The sequence below is a fragment of the Magallana gigas genome, chromosome 9 (assembly GCF_963853765.1).
Source record: "Magallana gigas chromosome 9, xbMagGiga1.1, whole genome shotgun sequence".
NCBI lineage: Eukaryota > Metazoa > Mollusca > Bivalvia > Ostreida > Ostreidae > Magallana > Magallana gigas.
The window spans coordinates 18,306,426-18,319,016 of NC_088861.1; the positions used below are offsets into that span (position 1 = coordinate 18,306,426).

The following is a 12,591-nucleotide window of genomic DNA, read 5'->3' on the forward strand; positions in this document are numbered from 1 at the left end:
GCAACGGACTTTTTAGATGTCCAAGATTGAATTTCTTGCACCCTACTGAGAAATTGAAGTAGAAAATTCATTAGAGGATCCTGAAGCTTACACAAGACCACAGCCTGATGTATCTGCACAACCTACGGACAAAGTTCTTTACCGGCCAGACCTTTGAAAGACATCACGCTTAACGTTTTCCGGACTTACTTGGACCCAAAGCTGAAAACGTTTGAAGAAAATCTGTTTCTGGTAAAGATATTGATAACAGTTCCTAATTAGTCTATTTAGAGAAGTTTAGAGAAGTGTCGGCAAAATTAAAGATGGTATGAATAAGAAACAATATACATGTAACATTACTTATGATTAATTGAGAGATTTGGCTAAGTTTCAGTTTCAATTACATATTTAAACAGCGCAAAGAGACCTAGCTCTGCCTTCGATGTGTGCTTCATTAGGGTCACTGCCAAGATTGTCCAGCTCAAACTCGAACGTCTTAAACGGAAAGCAGTAAGTCTACTCGTAAACAGTATCTATCTATGTGTTCTTTGTTCTAATTATCTCTTGTTCGATCAGAATGAGTTGTTCTTTAAATCAAATTGCCTATTTTGATAAAACATTAGCCACTGTAGATAAAGGATTCATAAAGGCAATCTAAACATTACATTTTTGGAATCTATTAGTGCTAATCAATTTGTCTTAGACAGAATACGGTAATGTTATGTAGTTTCTTTTGAAAAAAACATAAATCTGCTTAAGATAAATTAATGTTGAATTTGTAAAGATGTCTGTTTCAGAGTTATCAAGAGATCTGATGCATTCAAGAAGTCCCATTCCGTCCTTATGTTACCAGTCCGCTGAGTATCGCTGTTAACAAAAGTTCTGGTAAAGAAGTTAATTTTAGATCATTATGCTAAAAAAGAAGGATCAACTATTAGGTTGGAACAATGATAGAGATTTTTTTCTTAAAAAAAAGATTGGAAGTTATGTGTTTAAGTTTATCGTTTAACCATTTGGCCTGCCTGCAGTTCCCTATATCTTCCCAATACATTTTAGGGTTCTTGAAAATGCTGGAAAAAATACGGAATTGACATTGTCTAATACTTCGACCATGATCTAGGATTGGTCTAGATTTTCAGAAAAGTTTGCAGAATTTTAATCATATGTCAGAGATACTCTAGACAGCCAATGTATCCAGTTTTGGAAAATCTTGCAAGTTACCAGACAGATTTATCTGGAGCCAATGAAAGTAGAATATATAGGGAACGCTGGTGCAGTCATTGTTATGTATATTTATGATTGATGTTGTTTTGTCAAGGCCCGGTCATGTATATTTATTTAACAAGGCCTGAAAATTAGGGAGGGATATTATGTGTTATCTTTGAAAATGCCTAGATCAAGGCATTGGTTATACATAATTTGACAAAGCCTATGAGATATGCTTATGAGGCTTGTTACTCTACAAACTGCATTTATCATTTGGGTTTTAAATCAAATATCTTCAAGAGCGGGAAATTGATTTTATTTTGGACTCAAATTGATTTTGATTTACTCCCTTTTGGCGACACAGCTACCTGACAAGTGTTTGACTGCAAGCACTCCAAATACTGGGAAGAAATGTTAAAACGCTAATAATCACTTCCGTTAGTGGTGTATTTTACATAGTGTTCCCTTTCCCTCAGTTCAGATTTCCATGAAGACTCGTACTGTGGTTTCATTAATATTCAAGGGTATCAATTTTCGTGGATAAAGTGAACATCACAGATTCAAAGATACGTAAATTCGTGGCCAATGACCCTATCAATACAAAATGTTAATGAAATTGCACTTCAATGAACATTAAATTTCGTGGATCAACTTAACAACGAAATCCACGAAAATTGGTATTCAACGAATATTGATGAAACCACAGTATTATATTAGATTAAATGGAATAAACGAGTCTGTTACTGGGCGTCGATGAGCAAAGCAGCATGGGTAAGTTACTAATGCACCCTATATCTGACAACTTTTTGATAATGTGATCCTCGTCTAAAATGAAATCGGTTCAAAATTTTCATTTGCATACTACAATGTATTTATTTTCTCATTATATCGCAGGGTCCTTTGCTTTATATTTCTATCTGATTCACAAAGGGCATGGTCACGATTTTGGTCAAATTTTATTGTTCTATTTTTATTGTTTACCATGATTTAGGAATGCATTTCTCATGATAAACAAGAGAATGAGTGTAAGTTGTAGAGCAAAATACAGAGCTCACAATTCTTTGTTATGTAAACAAAACTCTTGTCATGTTTTTGGTTAAACTAACAGTTTCTAGCGTTTGTCACATTCATTAAAGGTCTAAATTAACATCAACTATTCTTTTCAACATTCAAAATCTAAACATGCAATAATATGACCTTAGCTTTGTTAACATACCGGTATTAAACAATTTAATAATAACATGACCTTACTAGCTCTGTCAACATACAGGTATTAACAAATCAACTGTTAGCTCTGTATCACGCTTACAGATTTTGTCTTGAAATCACGCCGATTTTGTATGGACCATTTTTCATAAAACATCGATAGAATTCAAGAAAAAAAACATTCAAATTCAAGATGTATAAATATTGTTTTGATTATAAGACATGCACAAGAGGTCGAAGGGCATCATCGCTATTTTTTGATTGCCCAGGACTCAAACACTGAACAGTTCACAACCAGCAAAATGCTTAAATTTGTTATCATGAATAAGAGTTTTGAAGGTGTATGTATGTATATATATAGCTGCAGGTCTGTGGCTCCCGGTCTGAAAAAAATTCGGATAGACGACCTGGGAGCTACAGTGCCTTCCATATTAAAAATCCTCAATTTACGGCGCACAAAAATCTGCACTAGTCTTTGACTGATTAACGTTATTTACACACAAATTCTGTGTGAACAAAATTAGTACCACTAAATTCTTCATGCAATTTCCTAAAGATATCGTCTCTTTACTTGCCTCAGCCTTTCCCCAAAACACGCTAACCGACCTGGGAAAATGAAGTATGTTAAATTCACATCGCCATTTTGTCATGTAAACTAACTGCACAACTTCACAACTTCACGGGACAGGTGTTCCCTTTTCCTTAGTTTCAGATTTCCATATTAGACTAAATATTTGAATTAATATCTAGGAAATACTAAGAAGAAATATTTTATACGCCGATAATAACTTCCTAAGTGGTGTATTTTACCTAGTGTTCCCTTTTCCCTAGCTTCAGATTTCCATATTAGACTAAATATTTGAATTAATATCAAGGAAATACTAAGAAGAAATATTTTATACGCCGATAATAACTTCCTAAGTGGTGTATTTTACATACTGTTCCCTTTTCCCTAGCTTCAGATTTCCATATTAGACTAAATACATGTATTTGAATTAATATCTAGGAAATACTAAGAAGAAATATTTTATACGCCGATAATAACTTCCTAAGTGGTGTATTTTACATAGTGTTCCCTTTTCCCTAGCTTCAGATTTCCAATTGCTTTATAATTGACTCATATTAGCCTTAATATTTGAATTAATAATTAGGAAATACTAAGAAGAAAAATTCATATATACGTCGATAATAACTTCCGTAAGTCATGTATTTCACATTATGTTCCTTTTTCCCTAGCTTCAGATTTCGATGTAGCTGTCAAGGTATAGCATCAGAAGCCCTTTTATTAAAGAAAAGTGTATATAAATAATAAAAGAAATATTTTGGATCTTTTCTGAATCAGATATAAATTTCCAAAATACCTCGGATGACATAAAAAAAACTTCTTGAGCTGCAGTGTAAAAAATGTTTCATCTTATAAAATAATTAATTAATTAAATAATTGAGAAATGATTATATTTCAACTGAGTACAGAAGTAAAAGAAGAGTAAACAGTTTTAGTTTCTCATTTTCCTGCACGAATGCATTTTATATAAAACAGATTCACGTTTATCCATAATGGATAATTTTCAAAATAGACCATTACTGCATATAGCATTATTCCACGCATATTCATGAAATAATTAACCTCTATCTGCTCGAAATTGAACCACCTGAGCCCTTCATCTTTGTACAGTAAAACATCACATAACAAATAGGTAAGTTGCACTCTGCCATTTTTGTGACTTTATTGTTTAACCAAATTTGGTTTGAAATAATCAGGAAAATGACAATAGATGATTATATAACAATAATTAATAAGTTTATAAAATTAATCATAAAATTAAGAATATTCCTTTCTTTATGCCATAATATTTTACAACTAAAATAATCCATAACTCCCATTACTGATGTAATCAATGATGTGAATGATGTAATGAGATAATTTATGCAAAACATAATCCTTGTGGTGTGAATGCAATTTTTCTTATTTTCAATGCTCATGCAACGTTAACATTGTCGCAACATTGCAATGCCACATGTCAAAATTATAACACAAGGATTTCCGTTAATTATATAAAGGGAAAGGAATCGAGTCTAGGTTTAGAGAAATCGACACATTTCTACAAGTAACGTTGTATGTAAATGACTGCTGGTTTATTTCTGATCGGGGAAGTGAAATCAAAGTCTCCAATTCCAAATGGACGGAACGAGACTGTTACGAAACGCCAGAGTATGGACAAGAATGGGTAAGATACTATAGTTTAATGTTCTCTATACATGTATCTCACAACTTATGTGACAATGTGATCCTGTCCGAAAAGAAATCGTTTTGTCACCTGCAGTATATTTATTTCTCCATTTTATCACAGGATCTTATGCTTTTTTCCAATATTTTATTAAAAACTAAATAAATATATTTGCATTGGTCCAATTTTGTTTCGGCCTATTTATTTCATAAAACAATTGTATTAATGGAATTCTCTGAAATCTGCAGCTGATACGTACTAGTATAACCATGATTTTATTAGTCTCCTACCGGTTTTCACCGAAGGAAACTATAGCTTTCATCTGCGTCCGTCGGTCCGTCCGTCAGTCCGTCCGTACGTCCGTCCGTACGTCTGTCCCACTTCAGTTTTCCACACGTTTTTTCTTTATGCGTTTGAAGAATAATATGAAATTTGCTGAACAGCTTCAAAATGTCAAACTACACTTTTGGAGCGTCTGGTTGACATATTTTCGAGAAAATTAATTTTTTATATTCCAATTTTTTAATGTTCGGGTTCGTTATCGGGTTCGGTGTGTATTGAAAAAAACGAGGAAAGTATATAGTCAGGAATAATATCGTGCGTTACTTGGACCATTCCTTTTTTTTTTGTTTCTAACAAACAAATAAGTTCTGTAAAATAGTGTCACGCATTGTGTTGTAAATTTAATCGACAGTGTTTTTTGTATTGGTTGGTCTGTTGATTCGGGGTACAGAAGACGGTAAGAAATGATATTCTGCATAACACTGCATTGTCACAAATTTCTACAAACCGGTAGGGGGCGTGTATTCATTTGCTTATGCAATACTCTCAGAGTGCTTGTTATACATGAAATACAAGTAGCCCAAGGGCTTCATCGCTCACCTGTAATATTGCAGAGGATTCTAAACAATTTTCCATATATACTAGTATTCTCTGTTCATTCCTATATATTTACCAAGCATAATTTCCTCTATTTCTTACGGAAACTTATAGTTCATTCATAGCTGTATAGAAACAGCCAGACTGAAATCTACACGCCCTATTTATCGATTGGTCGAAATCTGCAGCGGCTGAAAGTGACAGGACTGACATTGACACGCCGTTTATCCATTGGTCTGAACATACAGCGACCTTAGTAAAATCCCGGACTGCACGTAATAATCATGACGATGCCAGACTCAAAGTCTCACAGGAGACGATTTGGCTGTTTCTTTTAGCTAACGTACTTTTATTCATTAACAGTAATTTAGTGAATTTTGCTAATTTTTCATAATCAGTTTATTAATTAGTTAAAGAAAGATGTTAATATAAACAATAAAATGCTTTCTTTGATGATTCATGCGGGTTATGAAGGTAGCGATCATTGCAGGAAAAATTTACATAACCCGCTAACGCGGGTTACGTATTTTTCCTGCAATGTCGCTACCTTCATATCACGAATGAATCACCAAAGAAAGCATTTTATTGTTTAAATATAAAAAAAATAATAATCGCAGATTGTGGCCAAATGGGGGTCATGATTTAAACAAACTTTGTCTACTTAATTAATTAAACTACCTGATGATGCTTCCAAACGCCTTTTAGCTTTTCTGGCAAAATATTTTTTCGAGATTTTAAAAAAAATACAGAAAGTTTTAATAATTCTTAGTTATCTTTACTTGAAAGAAGGTGTTGCATTTTTTTTCAACAAATTTTGATTCCATTCATCCAGGAATATAATCCAAAAGGACGGATGGACAGACCGCATAATGTATTCAGATATGCTCACTTGATCTTTCAGCTCAAGTAAACTGACAAGAATTAGTTGGAGCTGAAATATTTAGTACATTTTCCAGTGTCTTTGTCTATAATAACACTACGAATTGATTTTGTAATGTATAGTCCAATACATTTGATCAATGACTAATTTAATATTTAATTGTGCAACAATATTGCTGAAAATTATATACATGTAATTATAAAAATAAGGAATCTTTTTTTTTAATATATATCATAAAGCCCTACCTCATAATACTCAAACAATGAATCTTTATTCCTTAAACAAAACAAAATACAATTTTTCTTTCAGAATACGAGTTCAATATATGCAACTGCCTTAAGGTATACTTTGACGAGTACAACAATACAGCTAATTACAGCAGTTGTGAAACAAGCAGTGAAACAACTACTTGGGCAGTTTGTTACAACCCAGGTAAAGTGCACACCTAATTGCAAATTCTTAAGCCTTTCCGTTATACTCGGAAAACTATAAATACCTAGAAAATAATACGTAGAAAGTCTTCCGTGACAACCCCCTTCTACATATACATTGAAATGAATGCTCTAATGTATAATATGTACAGATATTTGTTCAAGCCTTAAATATACAACATAAGAAATTCAACTTCTAACCAATACTTCAAACTAAAGGTAGCGACACCATTATTTTTTTTTCCATCCAATAATGTTATTGGTACATTCGAACCGTTTTTCCGAGCGCTGCCGGAAGGACTCGAAAAGGTGTGAACGGTGCAATGAGCTAGAATCTAGCTATGAAAACGCTGTTATAAACAAATCTTACATCAAAATCCATGAACAAAATATCATTTGAGGATGGGTCAACAACAAAGGATATATCGTTACGAGTCGACTTGTTTGGGAAAAAAAATTGTTCGAGACGATTGCTTATAAACTATCTGATTATACGGAATTTAATTTTTAAAACACCATTTTTAAAAGCTTTTAATTATTCCCATCATTTCATTGTAGTAAGTATTGCTCATTCATTTGGTTTATAATGAATAGAACTATATTCTCACGCGGACGTGTTTTTTTTTAAGGAAATATGTCTGGGGTTTTTTTTCGTTGAATGCTTTATAGGAGCAAGGTAACGATTTAGAACCATTTTACAAAAGCTTGGACTTTCGGTAGTTATGTCAAACAGCAATGTGACGTAGGCCTGTCTATGTCATTGCAGGCCACTCAGCGATGGCTCTTTAAAATCAACAAAATTTGTCTGGCTTTTGAGCTAAGACTACGCAATCTACGCATACATGTATTTCACTCGAAACCAGCGTCATTTTTTAAAACTTGTTTTGATTCTAGAAACCTACCGAATGTCCAAGGTCTTGCATTGTTAGAAAGTATCTATATACAAGTATTTGCGCATGGTGCATGCATCGAACAATTAGGGAGAATTTTCACATTGGATATGTACCAAAAAAAACTTAAAACATTGTGCTTATGCAATGTAAACATTTAATCAGGGTTTTTTTAGGTTTAATTCTGCGATTCATTTTCCTTTTGATATTTTTAAGTCCACGTAATATGAATATAAGAATTATATTCATTTATATCCACATGCAGTAATGCAAATATATGGAAAATGATAAACTAAATCATATTTCAAATACAAAAGAACATATTGTTAGCCTTGATGTTTTGTTTTCAATAAAAGAAAAACTAAAGGGACAGTGTTACATATGTTACACTAAAATATAAGTTAATCAAGAAATGAGATATATGTTTGCATATTTTTTTCTATGTACAATATGATAATATATTAAGTTTTGTTGTTTTTTTGTTTTGATTTTTTGTTGTTGTTTTTTGTTGTTGTTTTTTTTTTTTGGTGGGGGGGGGGGGAGTTTACATTTTGTCCATTAATTTATTTATTTTTTTGGATTGCAAAAGTTGATTTTCGAGTTATTTTAATTGTATGTATACTTTTAAAATAATTTTGCTTAAGCATTATTTACTAGTGTACGGTTTCAAAAAATTTACTTTCTATCATCATGACTTCACTGGCATGAAAAATAGACATTGTATCATCCGCTCTGTGACATGTTCAAATTTTGTTTAATTTATTGTCCCTTTCAAAAAAAATATTTCTATTTTATTAAACTTCCAAACAAAAAAAACAAACCATAAGGAATAAACTTAACAAATACCCGAGCTATGAACGAATTTGACATGCATTTCTGATATAACAGGTTATAGATTATAGTGTTGCTTGTATCGCATGTATGCATGTATGATGTTTTTCAAGTTGTGTCATTGCTAGCCGTCAGATTTAACCATTTAGTTTCAAAGATGATCGCCGACGTACGGTCATGTACTTACCATCTCATTCGGAACCAATCTTAACACAAGATACATTACAAAATTAAGGATTTCCTCTACATACCACATGTCTTATGTAAAACAAAAACAAACTGCCCAGTTTTACTCAACCATAAAGTGCACTATTACAAATAGTAAAAGATTAAGCCTTTTTATTAAAAAAAGAAACACGGAAGAGGTTTTCCCCGCTTTACTTTCGTGCCAGAATTAAAATCAGTCATGTCTGTCTGTTCATGAATGAACTGATGTCAGATTAAGATGACCTCAAACCAGAATCCTAGAGCATGAATCATAAAACAGGGATGGATTGAAACCGGAATTGTACCTAATGACTGAAAGTTCAAGATTAACATTTTGCTTCCAGTGGACGGAAGCCGTCATCTTAGGACATGGTACACAAAGAGGACAGATCTGGGGAATACTGGACAGACGCTAAGGACTAACATACCACCAGAGAAGGTCGTAGGATCGAACGCTTCTTATACAAACAATCTTTTTGTTGTCAATATTTTTTTGGTGTAAAATAATATGTATATTTGTAAATTTATTGATTTTATTAATTATTATAGATAAAAATTGTAAATACTCATTGGGGTTTGTCTTATTGGTCGACTGATTAGACACATTCTGTAGGAAACATTGTTTCTCCAATTAAAATTTACATTTTCCTACAGGATTTCAATCCGGTGCAGTGCTTTTCAAATTGATAATTCTAAAACACCCCATTTTTTATATTTTTGATTAAACTGGTTTTAAGTTTGAACAACGTTGATTTCCCTTCCATTGTAAGGATGCTTTGCACAAAGTTTGGTCGAAATCGCTCCAGTGGTTGTAGAAAAGATGTCAACAATTTTAAAGATGTTACAGACGGACGGTTGGTGCTTGAGCTTAAGGTTCAGGTGAGCTTAAATCTGTAGTATTTGGCTTTGGTAGTACTATGGCTTTACTAATTTAGACTAACAAGTACATTACAGGAGTTGGGTGGTCAACAACTAAACCATCAGATCTTCCTTAAATCTTTAGCCCCCTGTCAAATTGTCACGATTTTGAGCTACGATAACGTACGAATTATTGCAAGACTGGCCTAGTGAATAACGGTAATTTCGAAATTTTATAGTAATTCGCGGGCAATCGTAGTAACAAATAGCGACATTGTGACAGGGGCTTAAAGATACATGTATGATTTGTTTAAGGAATGAATTTAATTCCTAACTATGTTATACGATATAACATAACTTGGGGCAGTTTACGCGATGTTAGAAATTAGATGTATTCCTTATAATTTAATGTTCTACTACTTAAATTAGATAATAAGGCCCATTAATTAGTTAATATATGTTAATATGTACAAAATTTAAACGTAACGTCAAGCGGATTAATACGTTTTGCACGCGCGTCGTTTTATGACGTGAGCAAGTTATGTTATAAGATACATGTATATATGAATTTGTTTAGACAGAGCTCTTCTTCTTAAGGAGATTCATTTAGTCTAAAAATAGTCACGATCATTCAGCCCTCTTAAACTTTGGTCTGTTGTTGAAGAACCCATTCGCATTGCAAGCTGCATCAATTATAACATGGGTGATGTAGTTAATATATACGGTAGAGCCGATATTGCATCTGCTTACACTTTTAAGTGTCTGGTAACACTATTTAAAACCATTTTTTTCTATAGAACTACATGTAATTATTAACAACATTACTGTATATTACCTGAATTTAATCTCAGGAAAGCCATTAATTTAGATGGTTTTTACACTTCGAAACAAAACATAAGTAATCGTGTACATAAAGTGATGCGATTATTGCATTTTTCTATTGTTTAAACCCATGGATTTAAATATTGCACGTCAATTGTTGTAATAATTTAAAAAAAACCATCAAGACATCCGTGAGCCAATGCTCACTAGTGATACCCCGCTCTGATGAGGCAAAGTCGGCATATAACAGGAGGTTGACATCGATTTTGTGAAAAAATTAATTCTACCATATGAAATACCTAAACAAAGTGTTTCAATCATCTGCGATGAATAGTTGACTAGAAATCTTTGAGGAAAATTTGTTAAAAAATGTTGGCTAAAAATAAACAAAGTTGTCATTTAACAGGAAGGTGCAGTCTGCGTGGTCCAAAAATGAGTCCCACCATATGACATACCTAAACGAAGAGTGTGTTAAAATTTCAACCATCTGCGATGAATAGTTGCTGAGAAAATTGTGACAAAAATTAGTTACGGACAGACGGATACACAAGAGTAAAACAGTATACCCTTCTCCTTCGGAGCGGAGGATTAATTACAAAAGGCATTGCAAAAGTTAACAGGCTTTAAGAAAAACCATTTTTTATCTAAAATAAAGTTTAAAATCGTATTTTCCAAATATACACACAATGTATGACCTTGCGTATGAGTCAGAATATTTAGCAATTAAATAATAGATAAAGTTTGTTCATTTTTTCCTGATACAACACACGAACCCTGTTTAGTATCTATCATCGTAACTTGATCCTAATCATCTTATTGAAAGAGGTGAGAGAAAATGCGTAAGAAGGAGAAAAACGCCATACAGTACAACTAAAAAACCACCGCGGTTTATTTTGGTAAGTGCGGAATTGCATCATTCCGTATGTAATTAGTGTCATCTATCCCCATGTGGAAGGGTTGTTTTCTTGTGTATAGAATGAAGGTCTGTTGTATTATTTTGTATTTTTATCCTGAATTAGCATCACTGGATGTACCTCGATACTCCGGATACACGGGGATTGCTGTGTTTATAATGAAACGCTTCGCTATCTCACACAAGACAGCCGCAGGCAAGGCCGAATTATAATTAGCAGAACAACAAGTAAACGAGATTGCTCCTATTTTGATTCTCTATATATCGAAACCGGGATCATTAAAGGGAAATAAATAAAAAACGTTTTCATTTAGAAAGAATCTGAAGACGCAGAAATAACAGGTGAAACTGTCGGAAATTAATTAAATGTGTAACCTCGAAACGCATTAGTAGTAAAAACTGTTTAATGTTTCGAAATGTGGCGAAACAGTTGGCAAATGAGTGTTATTATAACTCTCCCCTAAAACCCGCTCGAAGATTCTTTAATACGTTTCCCTCATTTGTTTGTAAACATAGTTGTTAAGATAATCGGTGTTTTTTTTTTACGATAATGTGTTTCAAAATAATTTGGATTAACTTAATTGTCGATCCTAGAATACAACGTCTGCACCAAAAGGAGTGTGGGGGGTTGAAAAAAAGTTGGCAACATTTCGCCAAGGAAAAATAATTGTACATATTATTAAAAATAAAATTCCTATTAATTGTTACACGCATCAACAAAGTCGAGGGCTGGTAATAAAAATACCACTATGAGCTACTAGTTATGCCTGAGCACGTTTGATCTTTCGAGATCCCAAACTTTTAAGCTTTATTTAGGCTGACGGAAGTTAATTCTATGTAGAACGCCATCTTTGAAATACAAAACCTACAAAGAAGGGCAATATTATTAAATCAAATTTTTTAATTCAAGTGATTTTTATTCGTTTACAATAATACAAATACTTTGAGCATTCAAGTTTTAAGTAGACTACATGTTTAATGATCTGGCCCTGGCACCATAAAAGTTAGACGAGCTCAATTTTGATTTCAGTCTCTTTTGCAATATTTATTCCTTTTGTAAAAGTGAGTCTGAGATCAAAAGTAAGCTCGTCTAACTTTTATGGTCCCAGGGCCTGCTCTGTCAGTTCTAATGACAAAGTTGTAAAAGTTGTAAAGACAAAGTTGTAAAGACAAATCAGTTGGGCTGCCGATACTTAATCCATAAAACCAAAATATTTTGTAGTTTTAATTTTGCAGTATTTAAGTTGCGATAAGTTAAATC

General features: G+C 33.0%; 1 long non-coding RNA gene across 1 annotated transcript; it reads left to right on the forward strand.

Annotated features, from left to right (window-relative positions):
• The first annotated feature begins 1,058 nt into the window (after positions 1 to 1,058).
• LOC109620998 (uncharacterized) lies at positions 1,059 to 9,188 on the forward strand. The gene is made up of 3 exons (XR_010709505.1): positions 1,059 to 4,619; positions 6,688 to 6,810; positions 9,082 to 9,188. It is a non-coding gene; the product is annotated as an uncharacterized lncRNA (long non-coding RNA).
• The last annotated feature ends 3,403 nt before the right edge of the window (positions 9,189 to 12,591 follow it).